This window comes from Orycteropus afer, unplaced genomic scaffold, assembly GCF_000298275.1.
Source record: "Orycteropus afer afer isolate SDZICR_OR568_19922 unplaced genomic scaffold, OryAfe1.0 scaffold00136, whole genome shotgun sequence".
Lineage (NCBI taxonomy): Eukaryota > Metazoa > Chordata > Mammalia > Tubulidentata > Orycteropodidae > Orycteropus > Orycteropus afer.
In genome coordinates this window covers 2192374-2199964 of record NW_006921723.1, presented here as the reverse complement: position 1 = coordinate 2199964, position 7591 = coordinate 2192374, and positions in this window count along the sequence as shown.

Below are 7591 nucleotides of genomic sequence, written 5' to 3'. Positions count from 1 at the left end.
CGCCCCTCCCGGAGAGGAGGGGGCGGTGCGCCGCGGGCGGCGCCGCGGATAGGCTGAACGCGGGTTGGCACCTCCTCCCGGCGACCCCACAAACCCCGCCTACATTTAAAGACCCCGCTTTCCTGTGCTTTGCTGTTCCTCGAACTCGCCCCCTTCCGGGTTCGACTGAGAGGACCTTCACGAAGCGACAGCCCTGCCTCCAACAACCCTCAGAATACCCTTGTCACCGCCTTCCCCGAATCGTTTCCCCAACCTTTGCACGACTCCAGCACCACTCAAGGGAGCAACTTTGCAAAGCGATTCATCATCCCCCCCTTCAAAATGAACTCCTCAGCCGCCTGCTCCGCGTGAGGAGCCTTTCGGGGAAGATGTTGGCCGATTGGGTGCCTGTGAGCAGGGATGGGGGCTTCCAGGGGTAAGAGGGGACAGCCACTTTCCCTGAAGGGGAGAGATACCAGCTCTGATTCAGCCCCCCTAGTCGGGACTGCCAACGTGACAGGCCAGGAGAGAAGGTCAACAGGAGCATGGCGAGCTGAGACTGCCCCGGGCTGGGGACCCCTAAAACTGAGATCACTGAGGATAACCTTGGACGCGTGCATTCACCATTAACAGCGCCTCCAGGGAACCCTGGGAGGGGAGGTAGCCAGGCCTTTCCTTCCCACCCCCCTGGCAGACTCATTGCCTGGGCCTCACCCTGTCCCTTCAACCTGGGGGTGGCAGTGTCTGGCTCTGTCCCGCCAAGCTGGGGGCTCCTGGAGCCCTCAGGTTGATCCTGAGGTATCTCCCTGACCCTGGCCCCTCTCCCTGCTCCCATGCGTTTCCGTCCCTGACTGAGCCTTGGACCAGTCACTCTGGCTCATCTGACCACTATCACTGCCCAATTGGGCTTGTCTTGTTCCTCCTGTGGGGAAAACAGGACTAAAGAAATGAATGAGGGGATGGTGCTTGGGCAAGAAGTAGGAGGGCAGAGGGGCCCTAGAGGCAGCCAGGCTGGGCAGGGCAGAGTGTAACTCTGGGGCCAAAAGACAGGGCTCCTGCCCCTCCCCTCCAGTCTGTTCCTCCTCCAAGCCCCGCAAAGCCACCTGGAAACCAGTCAGGCCTTGCTGGGTTCCTAGGGGCCTCAGCAGACACCAGGAGCTTTGGGGAGACATGGAGAGCAGGAAGGGTGCTGTGGGGACCAGAGGGGTCAGATTTTCAGCTTTGCCTTAGGAATAGACCACCCCTCCTGCTCCTTCTCCTAGTCCTCCCTATGCCACTGGCCAGTCCCAGTCACCTTGACCCCCCTGGAGCTTTAGGGGCTCCTTCTAAAACACAGCTGTGATGGAGGCATTTATACCTCCGTTGGGGTCCTGTTGGCAGCTGCCCATGGGCTGATCTGTACTTCGTACTTCGGGTCCCCTCAGTGTTTAATGCTATTTGAATTTGGGTCCCACATGCACAAGTCCGGGAGCTTGGCTGGTGCAAATGGTTTGTACTCGGAATGCTAACCTAAATGTTGGCAGTGTGAACCCACCCAGCAGAGCAGCATAAGAAAGGCCTGGCAATCTACTTCTGTAAAGATTATAGCCAAGAAAACCCTGTGGAGCTCAGTTCTATTCTGTAACACAGGGGGTTACCATAAGGTGGGGGCAGCTAACAACAACACAGAAGTCCAGGCGCTCACAGAGCCTCAGCCACAGCACCGATCCCCTCCTCTTTCCACCCTCCTCCCCCCAGCCCTGCAGTATCTGCACCTGCTGCCTCCCTCGGGAAAGGGCCTCCTCCCTGTGAGCACCCTGCCCTGAGGAATTGCCTCCATCTGCCCTGCTCAAGAGCAGATGGTGTGGGGGCGGGGTGGGGACAGAGGTGGGGTGCTGGGTGGAAGCTGCCTGGGTTCCTCATCCCAGACTGAGCTTCACATGGGCTCCGTGTTCAGCTGGAAGGGAGCTGAGAAGTCTGCCAATGAGCCTCCAATGATTCCCGGCCTGAGCACACTCCCTGCCCTACTGGCATCCTCTCTGGACATGGGCAGGCCAGGTGGGGGTGGCCCAACAGGAAGTGCCACCCCTGGGGGCCTGAGAGCAGTGACCAAGAGTTTGGGTGCCGGAGACCTAGGAGAGTCTCAGGGCACCAGTATCGAGGGACCTGCCACCCAGCACCCCCCCATCTGTGCATCCACCAAAGTCACCCATCTGAGCCCCAAACTCATGCTCAATGTCTGGGTACCTAGATGAAGCCCACAACCAGGGCCCCCAATGAGTGTCGGGATGGCAGGGGGAGGAGGAAGTATTCACTCATTCACCCATTCATTCATTCATTCATTCACATATCCACAGAGCTCCTTCTCTGAGCCCGGTACTGGGGTTGTACACAGTACCCAAGACGGATATAACCCCTGGCCCTCATGAATTACCTGCTAGCAAAGGAGTTCTTGGGTGGCACAAAAGTTAAGCACTCAACTGCTAGCCAAAAGGTTAGCAGTTTGAACCTACCCAGAGGTACCTCAGAAGAAAGGCCTGGAGATCTACCTCCAAAAGTTCACAACCTTGGAAACCTTATGCAGCACAGTTCAACTCTGCATACATGGGATGGCTGTGAGCTGGAGTTGGCTCCATGGCAACTAACAACAATAACAAAAGAGGACAGGCTTCTCTGCGTGAGAAATAAACCTAAGAATTCCAGAGACACAAACTAATTGGAAGAAGAGCCAATGAAGCAATGAACTTGAAAGAAAAAGGAGCAGAGATGGGTAGACCTTGGAGGGTCGGGGAGGTCTCTCAGAGGAGGAGGCCTTTGAAAGGGGCCAAGGAGATGGCGTGGGAAAACTGGGAAAATGGTGCATCAGGCAGGGGAACAGCTCACGCAAAGGTTTGGGGGTAGGACCTGGGAAGGTGAGTACAAGAAAAAGAGAGAAGTCCAGTGTGGCCACAGTGAAGGGACAAACAGGGTGGGACAAAGTCAGAGTGATGGGCAAGGGGCCTGCTCCAGGTCTATGTGGGGGGGTGATGATTCTGAGCAGAAGGAAAGCCCCCGGGGATTAAGCCCCCCAGGGTTCCTGTGAATTGTGGGGGGACAAGATGAGCAGTAAGACACAGTGAGTCTGGGGTAGCCTCCCAGAGGGCTTGTTCCTGCGGCGGGGGGTGGTGGTGGTGGAGATCCACAAAAGCTCTTTAAAATGCTGCCAGCATTTACTGAGCACCTCCTGTATGCAGGGCCTGCATCCTGAGTTACGGACTGTACAGTGACAAAGATAAATAAAATCTCCACAACTCACAGTTCCAGGCCAGCGAGAGAGACAGACTTTGAGAGGACAAATCAATCCACGAGGACCCCGCAGAGGGTTCTCAGAGGAAATGAGGCCGGGGGGGGGGCGTGCCTCGTACCTCCTCCCCTCAACCAAAAAGTACGGTCTCAGCTTTTAGCCTGGAGGAGGTGGTGGGAGTGGGAAGGGGGTCCCCACAAAGCATCCGAAGCCACCAGAAAGCCCCTGCCAGGATCATGTTACCCTCCAGGGACTATCCTATTCATTCAGCTGGCGGCAGCAACATCCCTGCCCCAGACACCAGAGTCCCCTCCCTCCACATGCTCAGGCTGGAAGGTTCCAGACCACTGCCAACTTTCTACAATCCCAAAGGACCCCCAAAACTGTCCCTAAGTTCCTCTCCCTAAATTCACTGCAGGAGTCCCTGCTGAGTGCGAATGGTTAAGTACTCAAGTATTAGCTGAAAGGTTGGCAGTTCAAACCCACTCAGAGCTGCCTGAGGAGGTGATCTGCTTCTGAAAGGTCATGGCTTTGAAAACCCAATGGAGCACAGTTCCATTCTGCTCATGGGGTCACCGTGAGGAGGAATCAGCCTGACAGCAACTGATAACAAATTCCATCCATGAGGCCCCTCCTCCTCCTCTCACAGCCCCTGCCTAGCACAGGTCCTAGCACCCAGTCCTGCTTTGTGGCTACACTGGGTTGAAGAGTGTCTCCTTAAAATTCCAGTCCCCCAAGAACCTCAGAAGAGGACCTTACTTAGAAATAGGGTCTTTGCAGATGTAATTGGTAACGATCTCAAGATGAGATCATCCTGGATTAATTAAGGGGCCATAAATCCAATGATGATGCCCATAAAGGAAGAGGAGAGGACACAGAGACACACAGAGGGAAGACAGCCATGTGACAACGGAGTCATGCGGCCACAGGCCCAGGAATGCCCAGAGCCACCAGAAGCTGGAAGAGACAAGGGAGGGTCCTTCCCTAGAGCCTCCAGAGGGAGCACGGCCTTGCCAACACCTTGAATTTGGACTTAAGACCTTCAGGGCTGAGGGAGAATGAATTTCTGTTGTCTAAAGCCACCCCCAGGACTCTGGTGGTGTCGTGCCTAAAGCACTTGACTGCTAACCAGAAGGCTAGCGGTTCAAACCCACCAGCCACTCCTCAGAAGGAAGGTTGGGCAATCTACTTCTGTAGTGATACCTCCTCAGAAACGCAAGGAGGGGTCGCTATGAGTCGGATCCGACTGGATGGCACACAACAACAACAACAACAAAGCCACTCCCACCGTCCATCTGTCAGTGTGTTGATTGTGGTGGCTTTCATGTTGGTGTCATGCCATGCCACCAGCAGGGTTTACTGTGGTGGACAGGTATCAGCAGAGCTTCTAGACTAAGACAGACTAGGAAGCGAGGCCTGACTAGTGACTTCCAAAAATCAGCCAATGAAAACCTTATGGATCACAGGACAGAACCTTGTCCGACTCAGTTGTTTTGGACACACCGCCACGAGGTCCTGGAGGAGGACATCATAGTTGGTAAAGTAGAGGGCCAGTGAGGGCGAGGAAGACCCTCAGTGAGATAGACTAGCACGGCAGTCACAGTGGATGCAAACATGCCGGCAATTGTGAGGATGACACAGGACCAAACAACATTCTGTTCTGTCGCCCACGGGATCACCATGAGTCGGAGTCAACTCAGCGGCAGCTATGCCTGTATGTATCTGCCTACCTACCTACCTATCTACTTAACTACCTACCTATCTACCTGTCTATTTGTCTGTCTATGTATCTTTCTACTTACCTATCTCAAGCCACCCAGTCTGTGGGACTTTGTTATGGTGGCCACAGGAGACTCATACAGTGGCTGTGGGCAGGACACTGTGTCTCTCTGTGACTTAGTTTCCTCAGCAGTGCGATGAGGTTCCTTGGAGGGCAGAGGTGAGAGATCAGGGCACTAATCCCCTACAAATGCATCTGGCATATAGCAAGCACTTGATGGATTCTCATGCAGCTACTGTCCTAATCACAACCCAGACCATTTCAAAAGTGGACTCTCTGCCTCAGGTCAGACACCCCCCATCAGGCGGCCTGACCCTTGAAGGATCTTTCCTTGTTACGAATCACAATGCCTCGAATTTCGAGTGTTGAGGGCTCCCTGTAGCCCACGTAGCATCTTCACCCTGCACAATTAGACCCCGGGGCACCATTCCAGCAGTGGCCACCAGCAAACGCCTAGTCACCCTTCCTGACAACTCAAAGAGCATCTCCTCCAAGGTGCCTTCCCAGATTTCCCGAGGCAGACTGGATTCCTCCTGACCGTCTCACATTGTGTGCAGAAATCTGGTCACACACAGTCCTTCCTCAGTCCCCAGCTCAGTCCTAGAATCTGTTCATTTCTCACCTTCCACCCTGGTCCTTGCCCTGCCAGTTCCCACTCCCCTACCCCAGGCACTGCCCCAAGCTCCACCCTGACCTCCTGCTCCTGCTGCCTCCACTTCTGCCCTGATAGCCCCTGCTCTCCACGGCAGCCACAGAGACTTCTGAAAATCATAAATCAGCCCATAGCCCTCTCCTGCTCACACACCCTCAATGGCTCTCCATTGCTCTACAGTCCACCCTTCCCCCAGCCCCTGAGATTCCACACAACCAGGCCTCCGGCTGCCAACCTAGATAGGTAGGTAGGTAGGTAGGTAGGTAGGTAGATAGGTAGACTGCCTTCAGCTCTCCCCTTTCTCTCCCTCACTCATTCTGTTCCAGACACACCAGCTTCCTCGCCATTTCTAACATACCACCTTGTTCCTGCCTCAGGATCTTTGTACTGGCTATTCCCTCTGCTGCGTACACTGTTCCCGGCTCTTCCCAACAGGTTTCTTCTCCTCCTTCAGATCTCAGCTTATGTGTTAACCTTCCCAGAGAGACCCTTCTGCCCACCTACAGGAGAACTTCCACCCCACCCCAGGCAACATCGCTAGGTTTCATTTTCCTTCCAGCATGTGACAATACATCACTTTCCTAAGTGACACCCCCACGAGACTCCAGAGGGCTGACCTGGGCCTGCCTGGGTCCCTGCGGCGTCCCCAGAGCCCACCCTGGGGCCAGACACACAGTCCTGCTCAGTACATGGCTGCTGATGACCAACTGGGTGGCCAATCCCACAAGTCAGGAACCATGGGTCTTTGTCTTCATAACCCACTAGTCAGCTCACCGCCAACCCTGAATGCCACTCAATATACCCAAGGGAAAAACTAGCACCCGAGTACTCCCTGGGGGCTATCTTCATGGAGTAAGGCCTCTGGGGGATGAAGAGGAGCAATGGGGGGTAAGGTCCCTTCTGACTCAGTTCAATTCCCCTCCCCAGCTGTGTAACACCAGGCAGCTCAACCAGCCTCTCTGAGAAGGTTCCCCACCAGCAGTGATCAGAGAAGGTGGGCAGTGACTCCCCAGAACCTCTGGAAAGTGAACTCATCATTGTTATTACTATTATGGTGGTTAGCTGTCATCTAATCGGCCCCGAACTCAAAGCGACCCCATGCAAAACAGAAAGAAATGCTGCTGGTCCTGCACCAACCCCATGACTGGTTGCAGATCAAACCACTATAATTAATCCATAAGGTTTTCATTGACTGATTTTTGGAAGTTGATAGCCAGACTTTCCTTCCTTGTTTGTCTTAGTCTGGAAGTTCCACTGCAACCTATTCAGCATCACAGCCTCCACCAATGAGTGGGTGGGTGGTGGCTGCACAGAGGTGCATTGGCTGGGAATGAAACCCAGGTCCCTGCATGGGAGGCAAGAACTCTACCACAGACACACCACTGCCCCGTATTATTACTGCTACTCTACCATTAGGATTGTTTCAGTGGCTGCACCATTTCCTTAAATCACCAGGTTTTTTCCACTCAATCCACCCTTGCTGCCCTGCTCAGCCCCTGGTCCTTCCCACCCCTAGAGAACCTGGAAGGCACTCACCCTGGGGTGCAGGGGTCTCCTCGCTGAGCCGCCACCAAGGACCTTGCCTCCTTCAGAGAAGGTAGATTACCACTTGCTGGGTTGGGGGCTGCTGGCTCCCTTTCTTTGCCTGCCAGAGAGACCTGGGAGGATGAGACATGGGGCACAGGTGAGGCACAGCCACAAGAGGCTTGGATGTGGCCAGCCCCTAGACTTTAAGGGTCTGCAGACCAGATTCATGGTCTGACTTTGCATTAATGAGTTGGGTCATCTTGCAATTTGTAAGGAAACTTAACATCAGTGGCCTTGTCTATCCAATGGGGTCCTGTGAGCTCTCTCTGGGACCTCAGTGAGGCTCTGTGGATGCCTTGATGCCCCTTCCCCAAATCAGCCTGAAAGCTCC